General features: G+C 42.1%; 1 pseudogene; it reads left to right on the forward strand.

The window, feature by feature from the left end:
- The first annotated feature begins 11,617 nt into the window (after positions 1-11,617).
- LOC125136640 (vacuolar protein sorting-associated protein 72 homolog) lies at positions 11,618-14,746 on the forward strand (annotated as a pseudogene).
- Positions 14,747-15,142: the final 396 nt, after the last annotated feature.

The raw sequence follows: 15,142 nt of genomic DNA on the forward strand, positions 1-15,142 counted from the left end.
TTAAAAAAGTGTTATTTTAATTACACCTGTTTCACATTCTTGGAATAGGAAATTAAATATTTTGAAGCATTTGATTATTTCTGTTTCACAGAGTACCTGGACTTCTGCTGACTCTTGTGAAGGCCTGAGATTGTTTTGTGTGAGAAGCTTTCACTTTTGTTAGCAGAAAGTTTTGCTTTAAAAATTAGGATTAAAATTTTTTTTTTCCAGTGATAGTTTTAGAGAAGACATACATGCAAACCTACACACACACTATATTCTTATTTACGTGGGACAATTTTCTTTCTTTTTTTTGCTTTTTAGGGCTGTACCCGTGGCTTACGGAGGTTCCCAGGCTAGGGGTTGAATTGGAGCTACAGTTGCTGGTCTATACCACAGCCACAGCAACTCGGGATCTGAGCCGCGTCTGCAACCTATACCACAGCTCACAGCAACGCCAGATCCTTAACCCACTGATCGAGGCCAGGGATTGAACCCGCAACCTCATGGTTACTAGTTGGATTTGTTTCCGCTGCTCCATGACAGGAACTCCTATGTGGGACAATTTCTAAATGGATACATAGAAAATATAAGACATGGTTACTTCTAGGGAGTTGAACTGGGGAATCAAAAGGATGGGAGAATTTTCTTACTCTTTTTGGGAAACAGAATACCTTTTGCAATGAGTATGCCTTAGTTTTATTAAAGAATTATTTCCTTTGAAACCCAGATTTATCTTTCAACAATTCAGCTGTCCCTTTTCATGCCTCTTTCCCCAAAACAGAATTTTCTTGATTCTGTCAGATGATGTGGTTAATTTTAAGGAGCTTTCCCCCCTTTCTTCTATTCCTCTAATCATTCATCCATCCTCACATATTAGTGTTCAGTGTCTCTGACTGCTTTTTTTAGCCTAAATAAAAGTAACTAGAGTGCTCACTGAGGTGCAGTGGGTAAAGAATCCAACTGCAGGCATTCCCATTGTGGCTCAGCGGTAACGAACCCAACTAGTATCCACGAGGATGTGGGTTTGACATCTGGCCTCGTTCAGTGCGTTAAGGATCTGGTATTGCCATGAGCTGTGGTGTAGGTTGCAGACATGGCTTGGATCTCGTGTTGCTGTGGCTGTGAAGTAGGCCGGCAGCTGCAGTTCTGATTCAATCCCTAGCCTGGGAGCTTCCATATGCCTTGGGTGCAGCCCTAAAAAGAAAAGAAAAAACAAAAAACAAAAAACAAAAAACCAAAAAAACAACTGCAGTCACCGCAGAGGTGTGGATTTGATCCCCAGCTTGGGACAGTGGGTTAAAGGATCTGGCATTGCTGCAGCTCAGATTTAACCCCTGGCTTGAGAAGGTCCACATGTCACAGGTGGGGCCATAAAAAAAAAAAAAGAAAAATTAAAAAAACATTGCCCCTGCCCCCCGCTGGACTGGACAAGAAAAAGTGAGACTTCAAGAAGATGGTGGAATCTTGCAGAGGTTTTAGGGCAGTGATTCAGACTCAGGCTCTGTGTGCCTAGATATTCCCTCACTTAGAAAGAAAACACTTGTGTCTCCTTAATTAATGAGAGATTTGCAAAGTGCCTGAAGGACATCTTGAGAGCGATGGAACTGCCTCTTTGTAAAGGAAAGGACCAGCTCTTCCTCAGGTGCTGACCTCTGGGTGTTTCAGAAGCATAGGCTGTTTGAGGCTGAAAAGACACAGGAAGACTGCTGGAGACACACACACACACACACACACACACACACACAGAAACACACACACAGAAACACACATATACACACATTTGTCCTTTGCTAGCTCCTCCGATGACTGGACCTGAAGAGAGGGAAGGATATGAAATTAACTCGTGTTTTGCCAATTATTTTTTTGCTATGAGTTTATAGTTTCTACATCTTTGTGGGCTTCTTGACTATGAAATGAAGATATTCTATGTCAGTGTTATTCAGAAAAATAAATGAATACTCAACTGCTATATTAAAACATGGTAATTTTTTTTTACTACTTCTAAGGAATTATAGTTGAATTTATTTTTGAGTTAGCTAATTCCCATATTAATAAATGGTAGTAGTAATAATGATAACAGTGACATTGCATATTCACTATACTAAGTGGATATACATACATTATCCATTTAATTTCTTTTGTGACTCTATGGAGTGAGCTAAATTTTACAGATGAAGAAACTGAGGCTTCAGAGAATTTAAGCAACGTGTTGGTAAATGACAGAGGCAGAGATTAGAACCCAAAGTATTATAGGCACATCTTGTAGGTGTTGCCGGTTTGATTCTAGCCCACTGCAATGAAGTAAATATCACATAAAGAGGCTTTTTGGATTCCTAGTGCACATAAAAGTTAGGTTTATACTATAGTCTGTTATATTTGCAATAGCATTATGGTTTAAAAAACAATGTACATAATTAAAAATACTTTATGGCTAAAAAATGCTGACTATCATATATAATGCAGTGTTGCCACAAATCTTCAATTTGTAAAAAATGCAGTAACTGTAAAGCATAATAAAATGAATCAATATAAACCAAGTTCTGCTTATAGTATGTAATTTGACTGCCTTAACAGAAACACAAATGTAGTAGCTTAAACTATAGTTATAGTGCTATGGTCTGTGATACTTAAAATCTATGAAGATCTGGGACTAAGAACATGTGCACTTGTGTTTCCACAATTATTAGGGTCTCAGGCTCCTTCTTGCCCTGCCATCCTCAACATGGAGCTTCCATTTCATTCAAGAAGGCTGTTCTAGCTGCCAGCATGCTACCCACATTCTGGTCAGCAAGAAGGAGGAAAAAGAGGCAAGCTCCTTCCCTTAGAGGGCATAATCCTGAAATTCCCCACCTCACTTGTACTCCCATCCCATTGGCCAGAACTAGGTCACATGGCCAACTAACTGCAGGGGAATCTGGGGAATGTAGTCTTTGTTCTGAGTAGTTCTGTGTTCCACTGAAATTTTGTGTTTTTTACCCCCTAAAGACAAGGGGAAGGATGGATGTCAGAAGACTAGCAGTTATCTTCCTCACCTATTTTGTAGGATTGCCAAATTTATCTTAAGTGAGCTTCATTTGTCAAGAATACCAATATTAGGGAAAAATTTCTGATAAACAGTGCTGTCCAACCACAGAAGAGGATTGAGCTATTTTCACTAGAGGCTATTCAAACAAACGGTGGTTGACAAACACTATTGTACATGGTATCAGTGGTCTAAACATGTATACTGTATATTGCATAAGTGTTGGACAGTCTTATGTTTCTTCCATTTTTGAGATTTTGTAGTTCACTTAAAATTGTTTAGTGGTTATACCATATATGTTGACCCCATAAATATACGTATGGATGAAACCATGAACAAATTCTTGGACCTTCAACTGTATAGAATATTACTTAGAGATTTAGATCTATATTTGAAATTTCTGAAGTTATATATCACATACTGAGCTTATTATCTCCTTTATTTCACTTTAAACCACTTACCATTTTTATTTTTTTAAAATTTATTATTATTATTATTTTCTTTTCAGGGCTGCACCTGTGGCATGGCAAAATTCCCAGGCTAGGGGTAGAATGAGAGCTGTGACTGCCAGCCTATGCCACAGCCACAGCAACTCAGGATCCAATCTATGTCTGTGACTTAGATCATAGCTCACGGCAATGCCAGATCCTTAACCCACTGAGTGCGGCCAGGGATTGAACCTGCATCCTCATGGATACTAGTTGGGTTCTTAACTCTCTGAGCTACAATGGGAACTCCCTGAATTTTATTATATTTTTAGTTGTACAACCATCATCACAACCAAGTTTTAGAACATTTCCATCCCAAACCCCAGTCTACCCCTCCTTCCTCCCTCATCTGTCCCTTTTGGTAACCATAAGTTTTTCAAGGTCTATGAGTCTGTTTCTGTTTTGCAGGTAAGTTAATTCATATCCTTTTTTAAGACTCCATATACAAGTGACATCAAATGACATCTGTCTCTCACTGTCTGGCTAACTTCACTTACTATGATAATTTCTAGGTCCATCCATGTTGCTGCAAATGCCATTGTTTCTTTATTATGGCTGAGTAATATTTCATTGTATATATGTATCACACCTTCTTTATCCATTCCTCTGTTGGTGGACATTTAAGTTACATCCATGTCTTGGCTATTATACATTGCACTGCAATGAACCCTGGGGTACATATATCTTTTCAAGTCATAGTTTTCTTAGGATAGATGCCCCAGAGTGAGATTGCTGGATCATATGGGAATTCTATTTTTAGTATTTTTAGAAAATTCCATACTGTTTTCCATAGTGGTTAGATCAATTTACATTCCCACCAATAGTGTAAGAGGGTTCTCTTTTCTCCACACCCTCTCCAGCATTTATTGTTTGTAGACTTTTTGATGATGGACATTCTGGCTGATGTGAGGTGGTACGTCAGACTAGTGTGATTCATATTTTACTGATAATTAGTGATGCTGAACATCTTTTCATGTGTTTTTTGGCCATCTGTATGTTTTTGGAGAAATGCCTGTTTAGATATGCTGCCCAATTTTTTTTTTTTTGGGTGGGGTTATTTGCTTTTTTGGTATTGAGCTGCAAGGAGGTGTTTATATATTTTGGAGATTAATCCCTTGTCAGTTGCTTCACTTGAAAATATTTTCTCCCATTCTGTGGGTTACATTTTTGTTTTGTTTAGGGCTTCCTTTACTGTGCAAAACATTTTACGTTTAATTAGGTCCCATTTATTTATTTTTGTTTTCATTTTCATTAGTCTAGGAGGTGGATCTGAGAAGACATTTTTGTGGTTTATGTCAGATAGTGTTCAGCCTATGTTTTTCTCTAAGAGTTTTTTTTTTTTTTTGGGGGGGGGGGGTCTCATTAGGGCAGCACCCTTGGCATATGGAGGTTCCCAGGCTAGGGGTCGAATTGGAGCTGTAGCTGCTGGCCTATGCCACAGCCACAGCAACACCAGATCTGAGCCATATCTGTGACCTCCACCATAGCTCACAGTAATGCCAGATCTCTAACCCACTGAGAGAAGTCAGGGGTTGAACCTGTGTCCTCATGAATATAGTCAGATTCATTTCCACTGAGCCACTTTGGGAACTCCCTTTCTGAGAGTTTTATAGTATCTGGTCTTACATTTAGGTCTTTAATCCATTTTGAGTTTATTTTTATGTGTCGTGTTAGAGAATGTTCTCATTTCATTCTTTTATATGTAGCTGTCCAATTTCCCAGCATCACTTATTGAGGAGATTTTTCTTTTCTCTATTACATATTCTTGCCTCTTTGCCTCTAGATTAGTTGACCATAGGTGTGTGGGTTTATTTTTGGGATTTCTATCCTGGTCCATTGAACTATATTTCTTTTTTTGGTGCCAGTGCCATACTGTTTTGATGGCTGCAGCTTTGTAGTATAGTCTGAAGTCAGGGATCCCGATTCCTCCATTTTTCTTTCTCAGGATTGCTTTGGCTATTCTGGGTCTTTTGTCTTTCCATACAAATTTTAAAATATTTTGTTCTAGTTCTGTGAAAAATGTCATTGGCAATAAGATAGGGATTTCATTGAATCTGTAGGTTGCCTTGGGTAGTATAGTCATTTTGACAGTATTGATTCTTCCAACCCAGACTGTGGTATATCTTTCCATCTGTTTGTGTCATCATAGATTTCTTTCATCAGCATCTTAAAGTTTTCAGAGTCCAGGTCTTTTGTCTCTTTAGGTAGGTTTATTCCTAGGTATTTTATTCTTTTTGATGAGATGGTAAATGGGATTGTTTCCCTAATTTCTATTTCTGATCTTTCATTTTTAGTATATAGAAATGCAATAGATTTCTGTTTATTAATTTTGTGTACTTCACCTTTACCAAATTCATTGATGAGCTCTAACAGTTTTCTGGTAGCATCTTTAGGATTTTCTAGGTGTAGTATCATGTTATCTGCAAACAGTGATAATTTTTACCTCTTCCTTTCAAATTTGGATTCCTTTTATTTCTTTTTCTTCTCTGACTGCTGTGGCTAGGACTTCCAAAACCACTTACCTTTTTTATTACCATGCTACCACTGCTCTTTCAGGCTTTACACTGGAAATTTTGACCTATAACTCTCCATTAACTCCATTATTCTAACTCTTATCAACATTATATATATTTTTGCCCCTCTGACTTTTTTTTAAAAAATTTTAACCATTAAAAAACTTAAATATAATTATTTTACAATGTTGTGTTAGTTTTAGGCATATAGCAAAGCGTTTCAGTTACACACACACAAACACACACACACACATTTCTTTTCAGATTCTTTTCCATTATAGGTTATTACAAGACATTGATATCAAATATAGTTCTTGTGCTATATAGTAGTTTCTTTTTGTTTATCTACTTTATATATAGTATTGAGTATATGTTAACCCCAAACTTTTAATTTATCTCCCCCTCCATCCCCTCTGGTAACCATCAGTTGGTTTTCTACATTACAACTGGTTTTATGCTTTTTCATCCCTCCTACTCTTCCTTCTGCTATCCCTATAGGTCAGACTCATCTTCTTCTATATCTATATGACCATTCTGTCTTCCTAAGGACTCTGTCAACCTCCATACTGTGTACCCTCCAGTCTAGCCTTCACACTGCTGATATGTGATTCGTATTTCATGACTTTTATCATGATTCTCCTGGTACTCAAGAACTCCATCTGGCTCCATCTTACCCAGTACTTTATTTTATTTTATTTATTTTTTTTGGGGTCACATCCATGGCATATGGAGGTTCCCAGGCTAGGGGCCCCAGGCTAGGGGCCAAATCAGAGCTGTAGCTGCTGGCCTATTCCACAGCCACAGCAACACCAGATCCTTAACCCACTGAGCAAGGCCAGGGATCACACCTGCATCCTCATGGATACTAGTTGGATTAGTTACACTGAAGCAAATGGGAACTCTCATGCCCAGTATTTTAAATCATATTCTTTGCTCTGACTTTGGTCAAGGCCCTTCCCCTCCTTGCTCTCTCTAGTCTTACCAACCTTATTTCCCTCCACTCCCATCACACATCTTCTTCTGTGGTCAGATGTTTCTACTGTCTTTCTTCATTTGAATTCTCTCTTTTGCTCCCCTCTACCTCTTCCTTTCTTCTTTTCTCCCTTCTTTCATCAACAAATAATTCTGAATGCCCACTACATGCTAGTCTCTGGACATAGAACTGAACAAGCTAAGACACAATTCCTGCCCCAGGGAGTTTATAATTTAGGTTAAAATTTCCCATAACAGATTATGTTCCCCATAACAGATTATGCTCTTTTATGCCTCTGAGTTTTGTTTTAGTTTGTTTTCATCCAGCCATCTACACCAAGCTCATCATCTAAGGCCTAACTTGTGTTTGACTTCTCCTTCAGGCACATTCTCTGAACATGTCAATGCACTTCTAGTCCTAAAGGCCTTTAGTGCACAGTTGTCACTGCATAGTTTAGCTTCTGTTTTTTCTCATGATATGCTAATGGTGTTATAGTATTTTTTTTTAATTTGAATTTAATTAATTTATATTATTATTTTTTCTTTTTAGGGCTACACATGCAGCATATGGAAGTTCCCACGCTAGGGGTCAAAATCGGAGCTGCAGCCGTCAGTCTATGCCACAGTCACAGTAACACTGGACCTGAGCTGTGTCTGTGATGTACACCACAGCTCATGGCAATGCTGGATCCTTAACCCACTGAGTGAAAGCCAGGAATTGAACCACTGGTGGGATACTAGTTGGGTTAAAAACCCACTGAGCCACAATGGGAACTCCCTTTTACATTCTTGAGAACAAGAAATATGTCTTGTCTGTGTACTGATGTCCATATACATACATAGGCTGTATTTGGACCTCTGCTCCTCTCTCTGTGAGTATAAAACCCTTGACACCCCAAACTTTCAAAATTCCCAAATTTATAAAAGTAGACTTGTTTTAAATAAGGCTCCTGACCTTTTCCAGATTTGTATTTTTATCCAGAGCTAAGTGTAATCTTTGGGTACTCTCATACACAATCAAAAAGCCTTTTCATTGTTCACTGAAGGTATCTCTAACCCATAGGGCCATTTTCCATGTGTTAACAAAATTCTACAGCTTCAGGTTCATTGCCACAGGCTCAGAGAAAGGAGAGAATGACAGAGGAGGCAGAACTGAGTGGATAACTGCTGGAATTTCAGAGTAAGACAGAGCTGGGTTCAAATCCCTGATGAGGGAGCCTATGTTCTCTCCACTCACACTAAGTCTGGTACCTCAGTCATACCACTTAGCTTTGTGGTCTCAATTGCGTTTTCTAGCTCTGTGGTCCTCAATCATCTTGAGCAAATTTCTTAAATTCTTCTAATCTCAGTTTTCTCTTTTATAAAATGGGGATCATGCTTAAATGAGCTAATGTCTAGAAAGTCCCTGGTACAGTACCTGAGATGTGGTCAATTAAGAAAAGAACACTAATGCTATATTTTTTAGGATTGCTAGCTAAGCTAACTAAGTGTCTCCCAATCACCAGTATGATGGGGTTTAATATTCAAATTTGAGACTTAGCAAAATACAAATTGCCAATGGCCATGCGTCTCCTAGACTGCTGTGAACACAAAGTCTATGAGTGCTAGAAGCTTAGTGAGCATTTGAGATCCAACACCAAGCTTAGTGGCCTGGTGTTGGATCTCCAGAGAGGCTGAGCATCTGATTTGCTGATTGATGGTGGAGGATGGTTAGTTGGGGAGGGTTAGAGTAGAGAGGACAGACAGACAGCTCAGGGCCCGCCTAGCCACCTGCATCTACATTTCAAGTTCATCCTGGATTGGAGCATAACTTGATCGGCTCTGTGAGGAAGCAGCACATGGCTTCTCGAAAGATTTTATGAATGGGGATGAGAAATGGAGGCAAGCCAAAGATAGCAGCTGGGCTATTCTCTCTGACCAAGCAAGATTAAAAGACATCTTTTATGGAATAGGTTTTGGGTTTATGTGACATTCTGTTCTCTGGGGACAGTCTCACTTCCACCTCTGGCCCTTACTCTCCTTTGTAAGCCCTGGGAGACAGGCCTGTCCCAGGCACAGCCCCTAAGGGTGCGGGCAGAGAAAAAGGCTGCTCCTCCCCAACCCCTACCAGGAGATTCAGGCCCCACCTGTCAGGACCCAAGGCAGACAGAGTTAAGGTGTGTGCCTGCGGCTTGGTCATTGGCTCCAGGATCTGAACAAAGCCCCAGCAGGGACAACGATCACAGGAAACCAGATTCTGCCAAGAGCCAGTTACAGGGCTACTGTATATACCCATATGCCATAAATCTGTGGAAGGATGAAGGAGGCTGCATGTGGCCACACAGAAGCACATCTCTGAGCATCAGAGTCGCTATCAACCAGGGGAAGGCCTGGAGTGAGGGTGGCACAGGCTGGGTACCTGCGATGCAGGTTGAAGAAAAGAAAAGGAAGATCCAGAATTAGGGAAGCTATCCTGCAATGAGGACTTATTGTTTGTTTGTTTGTTTTTGTTTAAACCCTCAGCACCCAGTTTGTTCTCACTTATTATCTTTTGCTTTTAGAGTCCCCCCCAACACCCCTCCAATACCTTGAGAATAGATTTGTGTGGTAAAGTCTAACCACCAATTTTCATGCGCTCTCTTCTTTCCTTACTAATATATCCCATGGAATACCCATAAGTTTGTCACTTTTCTTCTCAGCCGAGGGCTGGCCTGTGCACATGTCCAGCAGGGTGGCAGAGGGGGCCTGCGGAGTGGAGGCTGGGCTTGGGCGGCTGCTGCGTTCCGACCTCTCCCCACTAGCCAGATGCCTCCTCACAGCTTTGCACATAGATGCCTTTGAAGCAGAAAATAAATCCCACCCTTCCTTTGAGGCCCCTTTTGTAATATTGCTTTCCTCTGCTGGTTGGATTAGTTAAAATTTCATCAGATTCTCTTAAGAAAAAATTTCCCTGTTGTCACATCATGAAAAGAGAGGATATTCTTGAAGATGTTTGCCACCCTCAAGAAATAAGAGAGAATCTGATCTGCTCTGATTTGGGGAACTTAATTTCTCTTGCAAGCTAAAGCTGCTCAGATGAAATGTTTTGAAGCAAGAAAAAAAAAAAAAGGCACATGTGTGTGTGTGTGCGCTTTGTGGTTTTATTAAAAGGAAAAAAATAAGACCCCTTCTTCTACACCCACTAGTCCAGTGTTCTGTGTTTTCTGGGGCATGAGAGTGGGCAGGTTTACAGACTCTGGCAAAAAATACGCATTTCAATAACTAGCTCAAAACAGTATCAGCCAGAATGAGATTATGAGACCAGAGCAGTAGGGGGCAGTCTGACACAATAGAAAAAATGTTGCTAGGCTAATAAAACATCAGAGACAAGGCTCTTTGAGACAACAAAGACAAAAATTGTGCTAAGAGCTGTAAATCTTGCATGCTAAATTCCCATGCAAGAGACAGTCGTGGTTGTATCATAATTAAACATGCTACTAAAACATAAATCCCTTACTGATAACTTCCTCTTAGTAGCCTCATTTCCCATGGAGTGAACCAGACGCTGGTCACCCATTAACATTAATTGGAAGGATTTCTGGTGTCTTCAGCACAGAATGCGTGTTGGAAACAACAAAAGAAAAGTGAATCACCATCGTCATTGCCACCAAGTACCAAGTGTGCCTGGACCACCTTTCTGAATACGGGGTTGTGTTCGTGCACAAGGATAAGATGTGATGGTTGATTCCAGTATCTTCTGAGCCAGTGAGGCTCTGTAGAAGGAGAAAAGCCATTTATTTCTAGGTATTGTAGCAGTTTTTAGGGCCTCTATAACAAAGTACTGCAAATTGAGTGTCTTCAAACAACAGAAATTTGTTTTCTCAGTTCAGGAGGCTAAAAGTCTAAAATCAAGATGTTGGCAGGGCCATGCTCCATTTAAAGATTTTTGGGGAGAATATTTCATTGCCTCTTCCTAGCTCCTGGTGGCAACCACTGAACCCTGATGTTCCTTGGCTTGCAGTAGCAAAACTCCAATCGCTGTCTCTGTCTTTGCATGGAGTTCCTGCTGTGCCTCTGTCTTTACATGACTGTTTTCTCCTCCACCTCCTCCTCTTCCTCCCTTTTTCCCTCCCAGTCCTCCTTCTTTCTGGCTGCACTTGCAGCATTTGGATGTTTCTGAGCCAGGTGTCAAATTGGAGCTGCAGCTGGGGTCTATGCCACAGCCACAGCAACACCAGATCCTAGTTGCATCTGTGACTTACACCACAGCTTGCGGCAATGCTGGATCCTTAACCCACTGAGCAAGACCAGAGGTTGAACCTGTAACTTCACAGAGACAGTGTCGGGGTCCTTAACCTACTGAGCCACAATGGGAACTCCTACATGGCTGTCTTATAAGGACACCAGATATATTCGATTAGGGGCCCACCCTACTCCAATATGTCCTCATCTTAACTAATTATATACGCAAGGACGCTACTGCCAAATAAGGTCACACTGTAAAGTACTGGGGATCGAACTGTGTCTACCTTTGTGGAGGGACTCAATTGAGCCCAAAACAAGTATTTAGAAACTTGCCCTCTGTATTTCTTATCTATTGCTGCATGACAGGTTACCCCAAGCCTAATCAAAACTTCTCCAGGGGAAGATTCACTGCCAAGTTCATGCATATGGCTGTTAGAATGCCTCCAGTCTTTACTGGCTATTGGCTGGAGAGGTCAGTCCTTGTCATGTGGGCCCCTCCAGAGGGCTCATCCCAGTTTGGCAGCTGGCTACCCCTAGTGAGGACCCTGAGGGAGACAGCAAGTGACAAAGGGTGAGTGGGAAGAAAGGCACAGTCTTTTGTAACCTATTCTTGGAAATGATATGAATTTGCAGTATTCTATTTGTCAGAAGCAAGCCATTTTGTCTAGCCTACACGCGGGAGGAGGGATTATCCAGCGCATTGTAAGGAAGAGCTCACTGGCCCTTGTATGTTTCTCCTTTACTCTCACTGCACCACCACACCCACAGCCCACATGACACCAGATGGGGTGGAGGGTGTTCTGCACAGCAAGCAATTCTGCACCACCACTTGGGAGTCCTGCAATTGAACTCAATCCCGATGCTATCTACCTGGAGAGAGCATCAGATCCCACAGGTTAAGGGCTTAGTCCCATAATATACCCCAACCCCTTGCCCAGATGCCAATCCCAAATCCAGGTTGTCACCTATGCTTCTGTCTGACTGGCCATAAATCAGAGGTTCCCACCACCCCATCCTCTGGTTCAGTTAATTTGCTTGAGAGGCACACAGAACTCAGAAAACACTTAGTAGATAACTACTTTATTATAAAAGGGTTTATAACTCTGGAACAGTTAGATGGGAGAAAAGCATAGGGCAAAGTGTGTGGGAAGAGGGTATTGGAGCTTCCATGCTATCTCTCTACATTCCCACATGTTCACTGAACCCTGTCCCTTTGGGTTTTTAAGGATGCTTCAATACTTAGGCACCACTGATTAAATCACTGGCCATTGGTAACAGAATTCCATTTCTAGCTTCTCTCTCTGGAGGTTGGGATGTGATGGTGGTGGGGCTGAAAATTCCAACTCTCTAATCAAGGTTGGTTCCCCAGACAACCAGTTTCCATCCTTAGGTTACCTAGGAGTTTCCCCAAAGTCTTGTTGGCATAAACGGATGTGTTGTTGAAAGGACTTTGTTATGAATAACAAGAGATACCTTTATCCCTCTTGTCACAAATACGTTGGAAATCCTGTGCCAGGAACTGGATGGAGACAAAACACACTTTAAAAAAAATTATTATTGTAAATCACGATATCATGGTCATGCCCAGGAGGAGGCAGGAACTCTTGGGAACCACTATAGAGTCTGTCTCCCACATCGTCCTATAGATGATTCTTGAAACAGCTACCTGAGTGAGCCAGGCGAAGTGTAAATCAGTCACAACATGACCCTGGTTCAAACCCTCCAATGGCCCATCACTCTTACAACCTGAAGTCCCTCCCCGGGCCTAACGACTTGGCCCTGGGTCTCTCCGATCTCACTTCCTTCAACTTTCCTTCCTCTACCACTTTACTTCAGCCTCGGCTCCTTTAACAAAACATGCTGCTCCCACCCGGGGCCTCTGCCCTTGTTCCTCTGTTCAGTTTACTCTTCCCTTATAGATCATGTGCGTGGCTCACTCCCTCGCTTCCTTTGGAGATCTGCTTCACTGTCACCATATCAAAATAACACACCCTTTCTTTTCTCTGCTTCTTTTCTCTTAATGACAATCTTGTCTGACAGTTCATTATATATCTATTTATTATATGCTTCCTCCACTATAATATAATCTCTGTTAGGACTACACTTTGTTTTGTCCACTGCTGTTTCCCCAGGGTCTCGGCACACAGTAGGTGCCCAATTATTATTATTATTTTAATCTTTTTACGGCCGCACCCGTGGCATATGGAGGTCCCAGGCTAGGGGTTGAATTGGAACTGTAGCTGCTGGCCTACACCACAGCCACAGCAACACCAGATCAGAGCCATGTCCGAAACCTACACCACAGCTCACGGCAATGCCGGATGCTTAACCCACTGAGTGAGGCCAAGGATCCAACCTGCATCCTCATGGATACTAGTCAGATTCGTTTCCGCCGAGCCATGACAGGAGCTCCCCAGTGATTGTTTTTTGAATGAATGAATGAATGAATAAATGTTTCTCATTTGAACTTCAACCGCTTTCTCAAGTTACATCACATAACTAAAGACCTATCAGCTACTGATGGGGAGAGTCAGAACTCAAAACCCAGGCTGTTCTCTTTCCAAGATGCAAGAATTTTGAATGTTCTGCTTGTTTATTCGTATTGTTGTTAAAAATGGTATTAACAAGCACTGATCAGTTGCCTACTTTAGGAGTGGATTCTAAGTCCTTTACACATGTCATTTTTATTGTACTCAATACTCAAGACTCTGAGGTAGTCTTAATTTCATTTTATACCTGAGGAAACTAAAGCTAAGGAAATCTAAACAACTTTTCAAATTCATACAGTAGGTGGAGAACAGAACTGAAATCTAGATCAGGCTGACTTCAAAGCACTTCTGGCTGGACCCACAGGTCATGGTGCTGAGCGCTAAGTGCCCAGCTGAGGGAAGGGCACAGTCCCAAGAGATGATAAGTTCTTGAGGAACCAGCTCTCTGGGCCCCTGGAGGCAGAGAGGAAGATGACTTCTACCATGTGACTTCTGGGGGTTTCACAGAGGAACCTGGAGATGATGAGTATCTCCAGGGGCCAGTCAGACAAAGAGGACAAGGTGGTCCATGGCTTTGACATTGATGAAGGGACCATCCAGTGATGGAGAAGCAGAAGAGCCAAGAAGGAAGTATGATCGGTCACCAAAGCCTCTAAGGGGCCTCCCATGAACTTGAGGCCTCCAAAGGTCAGCGCCCAGCTGGCAGCTCTCAGGAGGCCTGAGAAGAGAAGGCACTGCTACATTCAGGACCACAGGATGGACTCAGACAACCCCAAGTCCATGTGTCAGCCTACTGCTGAGCGTACATGACAAAGGTTCCTTCACGTACTGGAGAGGCAGGGCCAGTCATGGCACTGAAAGAGCCCCCATCGTAAGTGGCCACTGACCTTGGAGGATCTGCTCATTGAGGCTGCGATCAGAGAAGAGCTAGACTTGCATTCACTGCAGACCTACGGATGACTCAGGGCTGCCAGAAATAAGCAGGCTGACAAGAAGCAGAAGTGCCCTGGATCCATAATCATTGGTTATTCAGTGACAGTGCCAGTCATTGGGGGCCCATATTTCCCCACTGCTTGATGCTCTTGTGTCTGCATCTTTTTTAGTGATAATGTGACACCTGAAGAATGGGCCCCCAAGGTTGGCCCCCAAAGGTCTCTATTCTGCTCAGCGACCGCTGCCCAGCCCCATCCTGGGATCTTCTCAGAGACACATCTTATGCCTCTGCTGAAGCCTCCAAGTTCATTATTGAGGACTTCAAGAAGCACATCACTGTCACCAGACTGCTGCCCATGACTTTAGCCCCAGCCCTGGCCCACCTCCTCATGAGCTCCGCCCTACTCTGGGCTCCAGCCTTGTGCCAGGAAATTTCCAGCAAATGAAGAGCACCTAGTCCTTAGAAACCTCTTTTGTGCCCTGACTTTGGGGCCCTTGATGTTCTGCCTCCTCTACCTCCTTCTTTCCTTTGTTATTGCT

The sequence above is a fragment of the Phacochoerus africanus genome, chromosome 9, assembly GCF_016906955.1.
Source record: "Phacochoerus africanus isolate WHEZ1 chromosome 9, ROS_Pafr_v1, whole genome shotgun sequence".
In the NCBI taxonomy this organism is placed as follows: Eukaryota; Metazoa; Chordata; class Mammalia; order Artiodactyla; family Suidae; genus Phacochoerus; species Phacochoerus africanus.